Genomic DNA, 14,829 nt, shown 5'->3' with positions numbered 1-14,829 from the left:
CCCGGCTGCCCCAAGGAACAGAAAATCATCAAGGTAATGCATTACATGTTGGAAACCCGTCCTCTTTGTGAAGACCCATTGTAGAAAACTACTGAATTTCTCGAAATAGGCACAAGATATAAAGCACCCCATCGGCATACACCTATCCATGTAATAATGACCCTGAAACATAAAACCCAGGAGACGCTGGTCGTCTGGGTGTACCGGGAGCAATCGGAACGCTGACTCGATATCTGACTTCGCCATCAGCGCCCCGGGCCCCAGGCGATTCAAAATGGCTACGGCCTCATCGAAGGATGCGTACCGCACCGAACACACTTCTGGGTCTATTGCATCGTTTACAGAAAGATCACGTGGAGCTGATAAATTATGAATCAGTCGGAACTCACCCGGGTCCTTCTTGGGGACCACCCCTAAAGGAGAAGAAACAAAACCCTGCACCGGGGGTACACTAAACGGGCCAGCAACCCGACCTCGAGTAACCTCTTTCCGGATCTTATCCTGTACCACGGTCGTATGCTGCAGGACCGAAAGTTGATTTTTACACTTCTCCACACCCTGAAAGTCCCCTACCGGGATGCGGAAACCATACGAAAACCCGTTCCGCAGCACCCCAGCAGAAGTACGATCCGGGTATTCACTGAGCCAGGGAATCATCGCCAAGGTATCAATCGGGGTAGGTAAAGGCGCCCCTCGGACTATGTTAAACCTGTTTGGAGCCTCCTCTACCCCCGTTATCACCCGTTTTGGCTCTGCACGTGGACTCAGGATGGGACGACCCGCACCCACTACATTCGTGTTTAAATTTACACGATCCCTGGGGCCTAGTACATTTTCCTCTGTTGAAATTCCAGCAGAACCCCCTTTTCCCTGTATTGCCGGCAGGTCTCGAGTAATCATCGGTACCCGTACCTGATCGAAAGGGCGTCCCCGCATATTGGCGGGAGGATTCGCCAACATTACTCCCTACCAATGGTATCTTCAACATTCCTGTCTCCTTCATTTTATCCCATGTCAAAGAATCATAACAATCCCAGGTTAAGCTTTTATTATGCTCTTTAGCCTTTCTAAAAAGATTATCGTAGCAGAACCAATGGTTACCCTGGTGTGACGTTGAGTACCCCATGATTCGCGACTGATAGGTCGGCAACTCGGAAAGCAACTCGGGCCTACGTTCCCCCAAGATCGACGTAAAAATCCCCCATGCTTTTCCCCAATTGCCAATATTCTCATTCACTTTAAAGGCGGCCATTTTTGCGCGCCAAACACCCGGATGCATGAGGTCTTTCTGGCCCTTAACATGCTCCTCCTCATAATGATCAACAAGCAACGAGAAGATGTTCACATATTCCCCCGCCCAAATCTTCTCTTTAATTGCCAAAGGCACATGTTGACCCAACCTTTCTCTACGAGAGGGTGCTGACTCGTCCCTCGCAATCGGCAATGGCCGCTTACCTGCACCGGACGCTGCCTCTGCGGTCGTAATCGTCCCTGGTGGCTTGTCAACTACTGCAGCCGGCGCGGACACCTTGGCTGCATCCCGTTTCTCGCGCAATTGCTTCATCAGCGCCTGCGCGTCGACAGCCGTGGCGCCCTCACTACTTTCGCCCAACCACGCTGCAAGTTGTGCTGCCAGCTCGGGCGGCATATCTTCATTGGACACCGGGGTGACCACCACGGGAATCGGATTCCCCTCCACAGGTACTGGGGTTGGCGCTTCGAGCGGGGTACAGGGAACCGGGACGTCTCCCCCAGCTGGCCCTCTCCTTGGCCTCTTGGCTCTCCCTCCTGGGGCTGCTCCAGCCGAAGGACGTTCCGGCCCCCCTTCCCCCTCTCTCTCCGCCACCCGCTTCTTCAGCTCGGTCATCTCCTTCATGAGGACCCGAAGCATCTGTTCAGTCGTCATTCTCTTTCCGCCTTTCTTGGGCATTTCTCCGACAGAGTATCACAAAAGTAAGACAAAAGAAAGATTACAACGCTCAAAATTGGCTCTTCGTTCCGTCTCGAGCTCACGTGCAGCGAGGAGGTGCAGCTTCAGAGCACAGGAACAAGAGGATGCCTTCTGGTCTTGCGTCCCCTTTTATCCGTCTTCAGGGCGGGCGTAAACCCGCCCCTGCCTGCCCGGAGGGCGTGGCCAGCCGCGTCAGTGTCTAGGCCAGCCCACTCTAGGGCGGGAAAAAGCGCGCCCCGGCTACGCCGCTTCGGGCATACCAGCCGAGACTCGCTTCCCGCCCAAGATGGCTTCCCGGGGGGATCATGGTACTCTGCCATACGTGCGGGGGGACCGAGTGGTCGCCCCTTTCCAGAGTACCTGTTTATTAAAACATATTAATCCTTGCGTAGTGATTGAGTATCTTTTCGTGTTTAAGATTACAATACATATAAAGAAGAATTTATAGCAGAAAACACATTTTCATCATCAACAATAAATTATTTATGCATTTTTTACTATTAACGTTGGTGCTGTGGCTTAGTGGTTAAAGCGCCTGTCTCGTAACCAGGAAATCCTGAGTTCAATTCTCAGCAGCACCTAACTGTTTTCTCCATGCTTTCCGAATAATTTTCATCAAACAAGTGTTGAATACAATTTAAGAATAAACATCTGGTTTTATGAACTTTAGAATAAGTTATCTTAAAAATTAAATAAAATGCTTGGTATTGTGAAGATTTTTGTAGGAATGCATTGACTGAAATAGGGAAAAGAAAATGACAAAGAACAAGATAGAGGTGAATGATCACTCTATCGTTGAATTCAACTAATCCATTCTTTAGCAAGGTATATTTTAAAAAAATATGAATAGGGTAAACTTCAAATTAGAGAGGTGTTTTTGAATAAGTGAAGAGTCTTCATTCATCTTAAGTGTTTGAGTGGAGAAGTGTGTGAACTTAGAAAAGAATATGAAAGGGAAAAAGCAATATTCTCTTGAACACCATAAAGAAAAGTGTTTCAAAATTAAGAATCAAGTGGGTGCTGTGGGTTAGCTGGTTAAAGTGCCTGTCTAGTAAACAGGAAATCCTGAGTTCAATTCTCAGCACCACCTAATTGTTTTCTCCATGCTTTCCAAATAATTTTCATCAAACAAGTGTTGAATACAATTAAAGAATAAACATCTGGTTCTATGAACTTTAGAATAAGTTATCTTAAAAATTAAATAAAATGCTTGGTATTGTGAAGATTTTTGTAGGAATGCATTGACTGAAATAGGGAAAAGAAAATGACAAAGAACAAGATAGAGGTGAATGATCACTCTATTTTTGAATTCAACTAATCCATTCTTCAGCAAGGGATATTTTAAAATGATATGAATAGGGTAAAATTCAAATTAGAGAGGTGTTTTTGAATAAGTGAAGAGTCTTCATTCATCTTAAGTGTTTGAGTGGAGAAGTGTGTGGACTTAGAAAAGAATATGAAAGTGAAAAAGCAATATTCTCTTGAACACCATAAAGAAAAGTGTTTCAAAATTAAGAATCAAGTGGGTGCTGTGGCTTAACTAGTTAAAGCGCCTGTCTAGTAAACAGGAGATCCTGAGTTCAACTCTCAGCAGTGCCTTGCTTTTCTCATTTTGATATAACAAATCATTTTCATTAGGTCTTATTCCGATACAATTAAAATATAAAAGTCTGATTCATCTTACTGTTGAACAGATCATCTTAAACCTTATAAAAAGCCAAGAATTTTCAAGATTATAGAATGAATACAGTTATTGCAAAATGAAAAAAAAACATATCTATGAGAAAGAAGTAGATGAAATTTCTACCTAGATTTGAGCAATATTAATACCTTCATGAAAAAAATTGTAAAGAATTCAAGAAATGAAAGTGGGTTTTATAAGTGTACCTGTTTATTAAAACATATTAATCCTTGCGTAGTGATTGAGTATCTTTTCGTGTTTAAGATTACAATACATATAAAGAAGAATTTATAGCAGAAAACACATTTTCATCATCAACAATAAATTATTTATGCATTTTTTACTATTAACGTCTGTGCTGTGGCTTAGTGGTTAAAATGCCTGTCTTGTAAACAGGAAATCATGGGTTCAAATCTCAGCAGCACCTAACTGTTTTCTCCATGCTTTCCGAATAATTTTCATCAAACACATGTTGAATACAATTTAAGAATAAACATCTGGTTCTATGAACTTTAGAATAAGTTATCTTAACAATTAAATAAAATGATTGGTATTGTGAAGATTTTTGTAGGAATGCATTGACTGAAATAAGGAAAAGAAAATGACAAAGAACAAGATAGAGGTGAATGATCACTCTATTGTTGAATTCAACTAATCCATTCTTCAGCAAGGTATAGTTTAAAATGATATGAATAGGGTAAACTTCAAATTAGAGAGGTGTTTTTGAATAAATGAAGAGTCTTCATTCATCTTAAGTGTTTGAGTAGAGAAGTGTGTGAACTTAGAAAAGAATATGAAAGTGAAAAAGCAATATTCTCTTGAACACCATAAAGAAAAGTGTTTCAAAACTAAGAATCAACTGGGTGCTGTGGCTTATCTGGTTAAATCGCCTGTCTAGTAAACAGGAGATCCTGAGTTCAACTCTCAGCAGCGCCTTGCTTTTCTCATTGTTATATAACAAATCATTTTCATTAGGTCTTATTCCGATACAATTAAAATATAAAAGTCTGATTCATCTTACTGTTGAAAAGATCATCTTAAACCTGATAAAAACCCAAGTATTTTCAAGATTATAGAATGAATACTGTTATTGCAAAATGAAAAAAAAATACATATCTATGAGAAAGACGTAGATGAAATTTCTACCTAGATTTGAGCAATATTAATACCTTCATGAATAAAATTGTAAAGAATTCAAGAAATGAAATTGGGTTTTATAAGAGTACCTGTTTATTAAAACATATTAATCCTTCGCTAGTGATTGAGTATCTTTTCGTGTTTAAGATTACAATACATATAAAGAAGAATTTATAGCAGAAAACACATTTTCATCATCAACAATAAATTATTTATGCATTTTTTACTATCAACGTTGGTGCTGTGGCTTAGTGGTTAAAGCGCCTGTCTCGTAACCAGGAAATCCTGAGTTCAATTCTCAGCAGCACCTAACTGTTTTCTCCATGCTTTCCGAATTATTTTCATCAAACAAGTGTTGAATACAATTTAAGAATAAACATCTGGTTCTATGAACTTTAGAATAAGTTATCTTAAAAATTAAATAAAATGCTTGGTATTGTGAAGATTTTTGTAGGAATGCATTGACTGAAATAGGGAAAAGAAAATGTCAAAGAACAAGACAGAGGTGAATGATCACTCTATCGTTGGATTCAACTAATCCATTCTTTAGCAAGGTATATTTTAAATTGATATGAATAGGGTAAACTTCAAATTAGAGAGGAGTTTTTGAATAAGTTAAGAGTCTTCATTCATCTTAAGTGTTTGAGTAGAGAAGTGTGTGAACTTAGAAAAGAATATGAAAGTGAAAAAGCAATATTCCCTTGAACACCATAAAGAAAAGTGTTTCAAAATTAAGAATCAAGTGGGTGCTGCGGCTTAGCTGGTTGAAGCGCCTGCCTAGTAAACGGGAGATCCTGAGTTAGACTCTCAGCAGTGCCTTGCTTTGCTCATTGTAATATAACAAATCATTTTCATTAGGTCTTATTCCAATACAATTAAAATATAAAAGTCTGATTCATCTTACTGTTGAACAAATCATCTTAAACCTTATAAAAACCCAAGTATTTTCAAGATTATAGAATGAATACTGTTATTGCAAAATGAAAAAAATACATATCTATGAGAAAGAGGTAGATGAAATTTCAACCTAGATTTGAGCAATATTAATACCTTCATGAAAAAAAATTGTAAAGAATTCAAGAAATGAAATTAAGTTTTATAAGAGTACCTGTTTATTAAAACATATTAATCCTTCGCTAGTGATTGAGTATCTTTTCGTGTTTAAGATTACAATACATATAAAGAAGAATTTATAGCAGAAAACACATTTTCATCATCAACAATAAATTATTTATGCATTTTTTACTATTAACGTTGGTGCTGTGGCTTAGTGGTTAAAGCGCCTGTCTCGAAAACAGGAAATTCTGAGTTCAATTCTCAGCAGCACCTAACTGTTTTCTCCATGCTTTCCGAATAATTTTCATCAAACAAGTTTTGAATACAATTTAAGAATAAACATCTGGTTCTATGAACTTTAGAATAAGTTATCTTAAAAATTAAATAAAATGCTTGGTATTGTGAAGATTTTTGTAGGAATGCATTGACTGAAATAGGGAAAAGAAAATGACAAAGAACAAGATAGAGGTGAATGATCACTCTATCGTTGAATTCAACTAATCCATTCTTTAGCAAGGTATATTTTAAAATGATATGAATAGGGTAAACTTCAAATTAGAGAGGTGTTTTTGAATAAGTGAATAGTCTTCATTCATCTTAAGTTTTTGAGTGGAGAAGTGTGTGAACTTAGAAAAGAATATGAAAGGGAAAAAGCAATATTCTCTTGAACACCATAAAGAAAAGTGTTTCAAAATTAAGAATCAAGTGGGTGCTGTGGCTTAGCTGGTTAAAGCGCCTGTATAGTAAACAGGAGATCCTGAGTTCAACTCCCAGCAGCGCCTTGCTTTTCTCATTGTTATATAACAAATCATTTTCATTAGGTCTTATTCCGATACAATTAAAATATAAAAGTCTGATTCATCTTACTGTTGAAAAGATCATCTTAAACCTGATAAAAACCCAAGTATTTTCAAGATTATAGAATGAATACTGTTATTGCAAAATGAAAAAAAAAATACATATCTATGAGAAAGACGTAGATGAAATTTCTACCTAGATTTGAGCAATATTAATACCTTCATGAATAAAATTGTAAAGAATTCAAGAAATGAAATTGGGTTTTATAAGAGTACCTGTTTATTAAAACATATTAATCCTTCGCTAGTGATTGAGTATCTTTTCGTGTTTAAGATTACAATACATATAAAGAAGAATTTATAGCAGAAAACACATTTTCATCATCAACAATAAATTATTTATGCATTTTTTACTATTAACGTTGGTGCTGTGGCTTAGTGGTTAAAGCGCCTGTCTCGTAACCAGGAAATCCTGAGTTCAATTCTCAGCAGCACCTAACTGTTTTCTCCATGCTTTCCGAATTATTTTCATCAAACAAGTGTTGAATACAATTTAAGAATAAACATCTGGTTCTATGAACTTTAGAATAAGTTATCTTAAAAATTAAATAAAATGCTTGGTATTGTGAAGATTTTTGTAGGAATGCATTGACTGAAATAGGGAAAAGAAAATGACAAAGAACAAGATAGAGGTGAATGATCACTCTATTTTTGAATTCAACTAATCCATTCTTCAGCAAGGGATATTTTAAAATGATATGAATAGGGTAAAATTCAAATTAGAGAGGTGTTTTTGAATAAGTGAAGAGTCTTCATTCATCTTAAGTGTTTGAGTGGAGAAGTGTGTGGACTTAGAAAAGAATATGAAAGTGAAAAAGCAATATTCTCTTGAACACCATAAAGAAAAGTGTTTCAAAATTAAGAATCAAGTGGGTGCTGTGGCTTAACTAGTTAAAGCGCCTGTCTAGTAAACAGGAGATCCTGAGTTCAACTCTCAGCAGTGCCTTGCTTTTCTCATTTTGATATAACAAATCATTTTCATTAGGTCTTATTCCGATACAATTAAAATATAAAAGTCTGATTCATCTTACTGTTGAACAGATCATCTTAAACCTTATAAAAAGCCAAGAATTTTCAAGATTATAGAATGAATACAGTTATTGCAAAATGAAAAAAAAACATATCTATGAGAAAGAAGTAGATGAAATTTCTACCTAGATTTGAGCAATATTAATACCTTCATGAAAAAAATTGTAAAGAATTCAAGAAATGAAAGTGGGTTTTATAAGTGTACCTGTTTATTAAAACATATTAATCCTTGCGTAGTGATTGAGTATCTTTTCGTGTTTAAGATTACAATACATATAAAGAAGAATTTATAGCAGAAAACACATTTTCATCATCAACAATAAATTATTTATGCATTTTTTACTATTAACGTCTGTGCTGTGGCTTAGTGGTTAAAATGCCTGTCTTGTAAACAGGAAATCATGGGTTCAAATCTCAGCAGCACCTAACTGTTTTCTCCATGCTTTCCGAATAATTTTCATCAAACACATGTTGAATACAATTTAAGAATAAACATCTGGTTCTATGAACTTTAGAATAAGTTATCTTAACAATTAAATAAAATGATTGGTATTGTGAAGATTTTTGTAGGAATGCATTGACTGAAATAAGGAAAAGAAAATGACAAAGAACAAGATAGAGGTGAATGATCACTCTATTGTTGAATTCAACTAATCCATTCTTCAGCAAGGTATAGTTTAAAATGATATGAATAGGGTAAACTTCAAATTAGAGAGGTGTTTTTGAATAAATGAAGAGTCTTCATTCATCTTAAGTGTTTGAGTAGAGAAGTGTGTGAACTTAGAAAAGAATATGAAAGTGAAAAAGCAATATTCTCTTGAACACCATAAAGAAAAGTGTTTCAAAACTAAGAATCAACTGGGTGCTGTGGCTTATCTGGTTAAATCGCCTGTCTAGTAAACAGGAGATCCTGAGTTCAACTCTCAGCAGCGCCTTGCTTTTCTCATTGTTATATAACAAATCATTTTCATTAGGTCTTATTCCGATACAATTAAAATATAAAAGTCTGATTCATCTTACTGTTGAAAAGATCATCTTAAACCTGATAAAAACCCAAGTATTTTCAAGATTATAGAATGAATACTGTTATTGCAAAATGAAAAAAAAATACATATCTATGAGAAAGACGTAGATGAAATTTCTACCTAGATTTGAGCAATATTAATACCTTCATGAATAAAATTGTAAAGAATTCAAGAAATGAAATTGGGTTTTATAAGAGTACCTGTTTATTAAAACATATTAATCCTTCGCTAGTGATTGAGTATCTTTTCGTGTTTAAGATTACAATACATATAAAGAAGAATTTATAGCAGAAAACACATTTTCATCATCAACAATAAATTATTTATGCATTTTTTACTATCAACGTTGGTGCTGTGGCTTAGTGGTTAAAGCGCCTGTCTCGTAACCAGGAAATCCTGAGTTCAATTCTCAGCAGCACCTAACTGTTTTCTCCATGCTTTCCGAATTATTTTCATCAAACAAGTGTTGAATACAATTTAAGAATAAACATCTGGTTCTATGAACTTTAGAATAAGTTATCTTAAAAATTAAATAAAATGCTTGGTATTGTGAAGATTTTTGTAGGAATGCATTGACTGAAATAGGGAAAAGAAAATGTCAAAGAACAAGACAGAGGTGAATGATCACTCTATCGTTGGATTCAACTAATCCATTCTTTAGCAAGGTATATTTTAAATTGATATGAATAGGGTAAACTTCAAATTAGAGAGGAGTTTTTGAATAAGTTAAGAGTCTTCATTCATCTTAAGTGTTTGAGTAGAGAAGTGTGTGAACTTAGAAAAGAATATGAAAGTGAAAAAGCAATATTCCCTTGAACACCATAAAGAAAAGTGTTTCAAAATTAAGAATCAAGTGGGTGCTGCGGCTTAGCTGGTTGAAGCGCCTGCCTAGTAAACGGGAGATCCTGAGTTAGACTCTCAGCAGTGCCTTGCTTTGCTCATTGTAATATAACAAATCATTTTCATTAGGTCTTATTCCAATACAATTAAAATATAAAAGTCTGATTCATCTTACTGTTGAACAAATCATCTTAAACCTTATAAAAACCCAAGTATTTTCAAGATTATAGAATGAATACTGTTATTGCAAAATGAAAAAAATACATATCTATGAGAAAGAGGTAGATGAAATTTCAACCTAGATTTGAGCAATATTAATACCTTCATGAAAAAAAATTGTAAAGAATTCAAGAAATGAAATTAAGTTTTATAAGAGTACCTGTTTATTAAAACATATTAATCCTTCGCTAGTGATTGAGTATCTTTTCGTGTTTAAGATTACAATACATATAAAGAAGAATTTATAGCAGAAAACACATTTTCATCATCAACAATAAATTATTTATGCATTTTTTACTATTAACGTTGGTGCTGTGGCTTAGTGGTTAAAGCGCCTGTCTCGAAAACAGGAAATTCTGAGTTCAATTCTCAGCAGCACCTAACTGTTTTCTCCATGCTTTCCGAATAATTTTCATCAAACAAGTTTTGAATACAATTTAAGAATAAACATCTGGTTCTATGAACTTTAGAATAAGTTATCTTAAAAATTAAATAAAATGCTTGGTATTGTGAAGATTTTTGTAGGAATGCATTGACTGAAATAGGGAAAAGAAAATGACAAAGAACAAGATAGAGGTGAATGATCACTCTATCGTTGAATTCAACTAATCCATTCTTTAGCAAGGTATATTTTAAAATGATATGAATAGGGTAAACTTCAAATTAGAGAGGTGTTTTTGAATAAGTGAATAGTCTTCATTCATCTTAAGTTTTTGAGTGGAGAAGTGTGTGAACTTAGAAAAGAATATGAAAGGGAAAAAGCAATATTCTCTTGAACACCATAAAGAAAAGTGTTTCAAAATTAAGAATCAAGTGGGTGCTGTGGCTTAGCTGGTTAAAGCGCCTGTATAGTAAACAGGAGATCCTGAGTTCAACTCCCAGCAGCGCCTTGCTTTTCTCATTGTTATATAACAAATCATTTTCATTAGGTCTTATTCCGATACAATTAAAATATAAAAGTCTGATTCATCTTACTGTTGAAAAGATCATCTTAAACCTGATAAAAACCCAAGTATTTTCAAGATTATAGAATGAATACTGTTATTGCAAAATGAAAAAAAAAATACATATCTATGAGAAAGACGTAGATGAAATTTCTACCTAGATTTGAGCAATATTAATACCTTCATGAATAAAATTGTAAAGAATTCAAGAAATGAAATTGGGTTTTATAAGAGTACCTGTTTATTAAAACATATTAATCCTTCGCTAGTGATTGAGTATCTTTTCGTGTTTAAGATTACAATACATATAAAGAAGAATTTATAGCAGAAAACACATTTTCATCATCAACAATAAATTATTTATGCATTTTTTACTATTAACGTTGGTGCTGTGGCTTAGTGGTTAAAGCGCCTGTCTCGTAACCAGGAAATCCTGAGTTCAATTCTCAGCAGCACCTAACTGTTTTCTCCATGCTTTCCGAATTATTTTCATCAAACAAGTGTTGAATACAATTTAAGAATAAACATCTGGTTCTATGAACTTTAGAATAAGTTATCTTAAAAATTAAATAAAATGCTTGGTATTGTGAAGATTTTTGTAGGAATGCATTGACTGAAATAGGGAAAAGAAAATGTCAAAGAACAAGATAGAGGTGAATGATCACTCTATCGTTGGATTCAACTAATCCATTCTTTAGCAAGGTATATTTTAAATTGATATGAATAGGGTAAACTTCAAATTAGAGAGGAGTTTTTGAATAAGTTAAGAGTCTTCATTCATCTTAAGTGTTTGAGTAGAGAAGTGTGTGAACTTAGAAAAGAATATGAAAGTGAAAAAGCAATATTCCCTTGAACACCATAAAGAAAAGTGTTTCAAAATTAAGAATCAAGTGGGTGCTGCGGCTTAGCTGGTTGAAGCGCCTGCCTAGTAAACGGGAGATCCTGAGTTAGACTCTCAGCAGTGCCTTGCTTTGCTCATTGTAATATAACAAATCATTTTCATTAGGTCTTATTCCAATACAATTAAAATATAAAAGTCTGATTCATCTTACTGTTGAACAGATCATCTTAAACCTTATAAAAACCCAAGTATTTTCAAGATTATAGAATGAATACTGTTATTGCAAAATGAAAAAAACTACATATCTATGAGAAAGATGTAGATGAAATTTCTACCTAGATTTGAGCAATATTAATACCTTCATGAATAAAATTGTAAAGAATTCAAGAAATGAAATTGAGTTTTATAAGAGTACCTGTTTATTAAAACATATTAATCCTTGCGTAGTGATTGAGTATCTTTTCGTGTTTAAGATTACAATACATATAAAGAAGAATTTATAGCAGGAAACACATTTTCATCATCAACAATAAATTATTTATGCATTTTTTACTATTAACGTTGGTGCTGTGGCTTAGTGGTTAAAGCGCCTGTCTCGTAACCAGGAAATCCTGAGTTCAATTCTCAGCAGCACCTAACTGTTTTCTCCATGCTTTTCGAATAATTTTCATCAAACAAGTGTTGAATACAATTTAAGAATAAACCTCTGGTTCTATGAACTTTAGAATAAGTTATCTTAAAAATTAAATAAAATGCTTGGTATTGTGAAGATTTTTGTAGGAATGCATTGACTGAAATAGGGAAAAGAAAATGACAAAGAACAAGATAGAGGTGAATGATCACTCTATCGTTGAATTCAACTAATCCATTCTTTAGCAAGGTATATTTTAAATTGATATGAATAGGGTAAACTTCAAATTAGAGAGGTGTTTTTGAATAAGTGAAGAGTCTTCATTCATCTTAAGTGTTTGAGTAGAGAAGTGTGTGAACTTAGAAAAGAATATGAAAGTGAAAAAGCAATATTCCATTGAACACCATAAAGAAAAGTGTTTCAAAATTAAGAATCAAGTGGGTGCAGTGGCTTAGCTGGTTGAATCGCCTGCCTAGTAAACGGGAGATCCTGAGATCAACTCTCAGCAGCGCATTTCTTTTCTCATTGTTATATAACAAATCATTTTCATTAGGTCTTATTCCGATACAATTTAAATATAAAAGTCTGATTCATCTTACTGTTAAAAAGATCATCTTAAACCTTATAAAAACCCAAGTATTTTCAAGATTATAGAATGAATACTGTTATTGCAAAATGAAAAAAACTACATATCTATGAGAAAGACGTTGATGACATTTCTACCTAGATTTGAGCAATATTAATACCTTCATGAATAAAATTGTAAAGAATTCAAGAAATGAAATTGGGTTTTATAAGAGTACCTGTTTATTAAAACATATTAATCCTTGCGTAGTGATTGAGTATCTTTTCGTGTTTAAGATTACAATACATATAAACAAGAATTTATAGCAGAAAACACATTTTCATCATCAACAATAAATTATTTATGCATTTTTTACTATTAACGTTGGTGCTGTGGCTTAGTGGTTAAAGCACCTGTCTCGTAAACAGGAAATCCTGAGTTCAAATCTCAGCAGCACCTAACTGTTTTCTCCATGCTTTCCGAATAATTTTCATCAAACACATGTTGAATACAATTTAAGAATAAACATCTGGTTCTATGAACTTTAGAATAAGTTATCTTAACAATTAAATAAAATGATTGGTATTGTGAAGATTTTTGTAGGAATGCATTGACTGAAATAGGGAAAAGAAAATGACAAAGAACAAGATAGAGGTGAATGATCACTCTATTGTTGAATTCAACTAATCAATTCTTCAGCAAGGTATAGTTTAAAATGATATGAATAGGGTAAACTTCAAATTAGAGAGGTGTTTTTGAATAAATGAAGAGTCTTCATTCATCTTAAGTGTTTGAGTAGAGAAGTGTGTGAACTTAGAAAAGAATATGAAAGTGAAAAAGCAATATTCTCTTGAACACCATAAAGAAAAGTGTTTCAAAATTAAGAATCAAGTGGGTGCTGTGGCTTAGCTGGTTAAAGCGCCTGTCTAGTAAACAGGAGATCCTGAGTTAAACTCTCAGCAGTGCCTTGCTTTGCTCATTGTAATATAACAAATCATTTTCATTAGGTCTTATTCCAATACAATTAAAATATAAAAGTCTGATTCATCTTACTGTTGAACAGATCATCTTAAACCTTATAAAAACCCAAGTATTTTCAAGATTATAGAATGAATACTGTTATTGCAAAATGAAAAAAATACATATCTATGAGAAAGAGGTAGATTAAATTTCTACCTAGATTTGAGCAATATTAATACCTTCATGAAAAAAAATTGTAAAGAATTCAAGAAATCAAATTGGGTTTTATAAGAGTACCTGTTTATTAAAACATATTAATCCAGCGTAGTGATTGAGTATCTTTTCGTGTTTAAGATTACAATACATATAAAGAAGAATTTATAGCAGAAAACACATTTTCATCATCAACAATAAATTATTTATGCATTTTTTACTATTAACGTTGGTGCTGTGGCTTAGTCGTTAAAGCGCCTGTCTCGTAAACAGGAAATCCTGAGTTCAATTCTCAGCAGCACCTAACTGTTTTCTCCATGCTTTCCGAATAATTTTCATCAAACAAGTGTTGAATACAATTTAAGAATAAACATCTGGTTCTATGAACTTTAGAATACGTGATCTTAAAAATTAAATAAAATGCCTGGTATTGTGAAGATTTTTGTAGGAATGCATTGACTGAAATAGGGAAAAGAAAATGACAAAGAACAAGATAGAGGTGAATGATCACTCTATCGTTGAATTCAACTAATCGATTCTTTAGCAAGGTATATTTTAAAATGATATGAATAGGGTAAACTTCAAATTAGAGAGGTGTTTTTGAATAAGTGAAGAGTCTTCATTCATCTTAAGTGTTTGAGTGGAGAAGTGTGTGAACTTAGAAAAGAATATGAAAGGGAAAAAGCAATATTCTCTTGAACACCATAAAGAAAAGTGTTTCAAAATTAAGAATCAAGTGGGTGCTGTGGCTTAGCTGGTTAAAGCGCCTGTCTAGTAAACAGGAAATCTTGAGTTCAATTCTCAGCAGCACCTAATTGTTTTCTCCATGCTTTCCAAATAATTTTCATCAAACAAGTGTTGAATACAATTTAAGAATAAA

At 34.1% G+C, this 14,829-nt stretch overlaps 11 non-coding genes across 11 annotated transcripts; all 11 read left to right on the top strand.

Moving 5' to 3' along the window:
• Nucleotides 1-2,459: 2,459 nt before the first annotated feature.
• TRNAT-CGU (transfer RNA threonine (anticodon CGU)) lies at nt 2,460-2,532 on the top strand. The gene has a single exon. It is a non-coding gene; the product is annotated as a tRNA-Thr (tRNA).
• A 2,474-nt stretch (nt 2,533-5,006) lies between these two features.
• On the top strand, nt 5,007-5,079 carry TRNAT-CGU (transfer RNA threonine (anticodon CGU)). Its single transcript has one exon. It is a non-coding gene; the product is annotated as a tRNA-Thr (tRNA).
• Nucleotides 5,080-6,025: 946 nt separating this feature from the next.
• TRNAS-CGA (transfer RNA serine (anticodon CGA)) lies at nt 6,026-6,098 on the top strand. Its single transcript has one exon. It is a non-coding gene; the product is annotated as a tRNA-Ser (tRNA).
• Nucleotides 6,099-7,046: 948 nt separating this feature from the next.
• On the top strand, nt 7,047-7,119 carry TRNAT-CGU (transfer RNA threonine (anticodon CGU)). The gene has a single exon. It is a non-coding gene; the product is annotated as a tRNA-Thr (tRNA).
• A 1,965-nt stretch (nt 7,120-9,084) lies between these two features.
• Nucleotides 9,085-9,157, top strand: TRNAT-CGU (transfer RNA threonine (anticodon CGU)). The gene has a single exon. It is a non-coding gene; the product is annotated as a tRNA-Thr (tRNA).
• Nucleotides 9,158-10,103: 946 nt separating this feature from the next.
• On the top strand, nt 10,104-10,176 carry TRNAS-CGA (transfer RNA serine (anticodon CGA)). The gene has a single exon. It is a non-coding gene; the product is annotated as a tRNA-Ser (tRNA).
• Nucleotides 10,177-11,124: 948 nt separating this feature from the next.
• TRNAT-CGU (transfer RNA threonine (anticodon CGU)) lies at nt 11,125-11,197 on the top strand. The gene has a single exon. It is a non-coding gene; the product is annotated as a tRNA-Thr (tRNA).
• A 946-nt stretch (nt 11,198-12,143) lies between these two features.
• TRNAT-CGU (transfer RNA threonine (anticodon CGU)) lies at nt 12,144-12,216 on the top strand. Its single transcript has one exon. It is a non-coding gene; the product is annotated as a tRNA-Thr (tRNA).
• Nucleotides 12,217-13,162: 946 nt separating this feature from the next.
• Nucleotides 13,163-13,235, top strand: TRNAT-CGU (transfer RNA threonine (anticodon CGU)). Its single transcript has one exon. It is a non-coding gene; the product is annotated as a tRNA-Thr (tRNA).
• A 945-nt stretch (nt 13,236-14,180) lies between these two features.
• TRNAT-CGU (transfer RNA threonine (anticodon CGU)) lies at nt 14,181-14,253 on the top strand. The gene has a single exon. It is a non-coding gene; the product is annotated as a tRNA-Thr (tRNA).
• A 435-nt stretch (nt 14,254-14,688) lies between these two features.
• Nucleotides 14,689-14,762, top strand: TRNAT-AGU (transfer RNA threonine (anticodon AGU)). The gene has a single exon. It is a non-coding gene; the product is annotated as a tRNA-Thr (tRNA).
• The last annotated feature ends 67 nt before the right edge of the window (nt 14,763-14,829 follow it).

Source organism: Lissotriton vulgaris, chromosome 12 (assembly GCF_964263255.1).
Source record: "Lissotriton vulgaris chromosome 12, aLisVul1.2, whole genome shotgun sequence".
In the NCBI taxonomy this organism is placed as follows: domain Eukaryota; kingdom Metazoa; phylum Chordata; class Amphibia; order Caudata; family Salamandridae; genus Lissotriton; species Lissotriton vulgaris.
The sequence above is the reverse complement of the archived record's forward strand: the minus strand, read 5'-3'. Positions and strand labels throughout refer to the sequence as shown.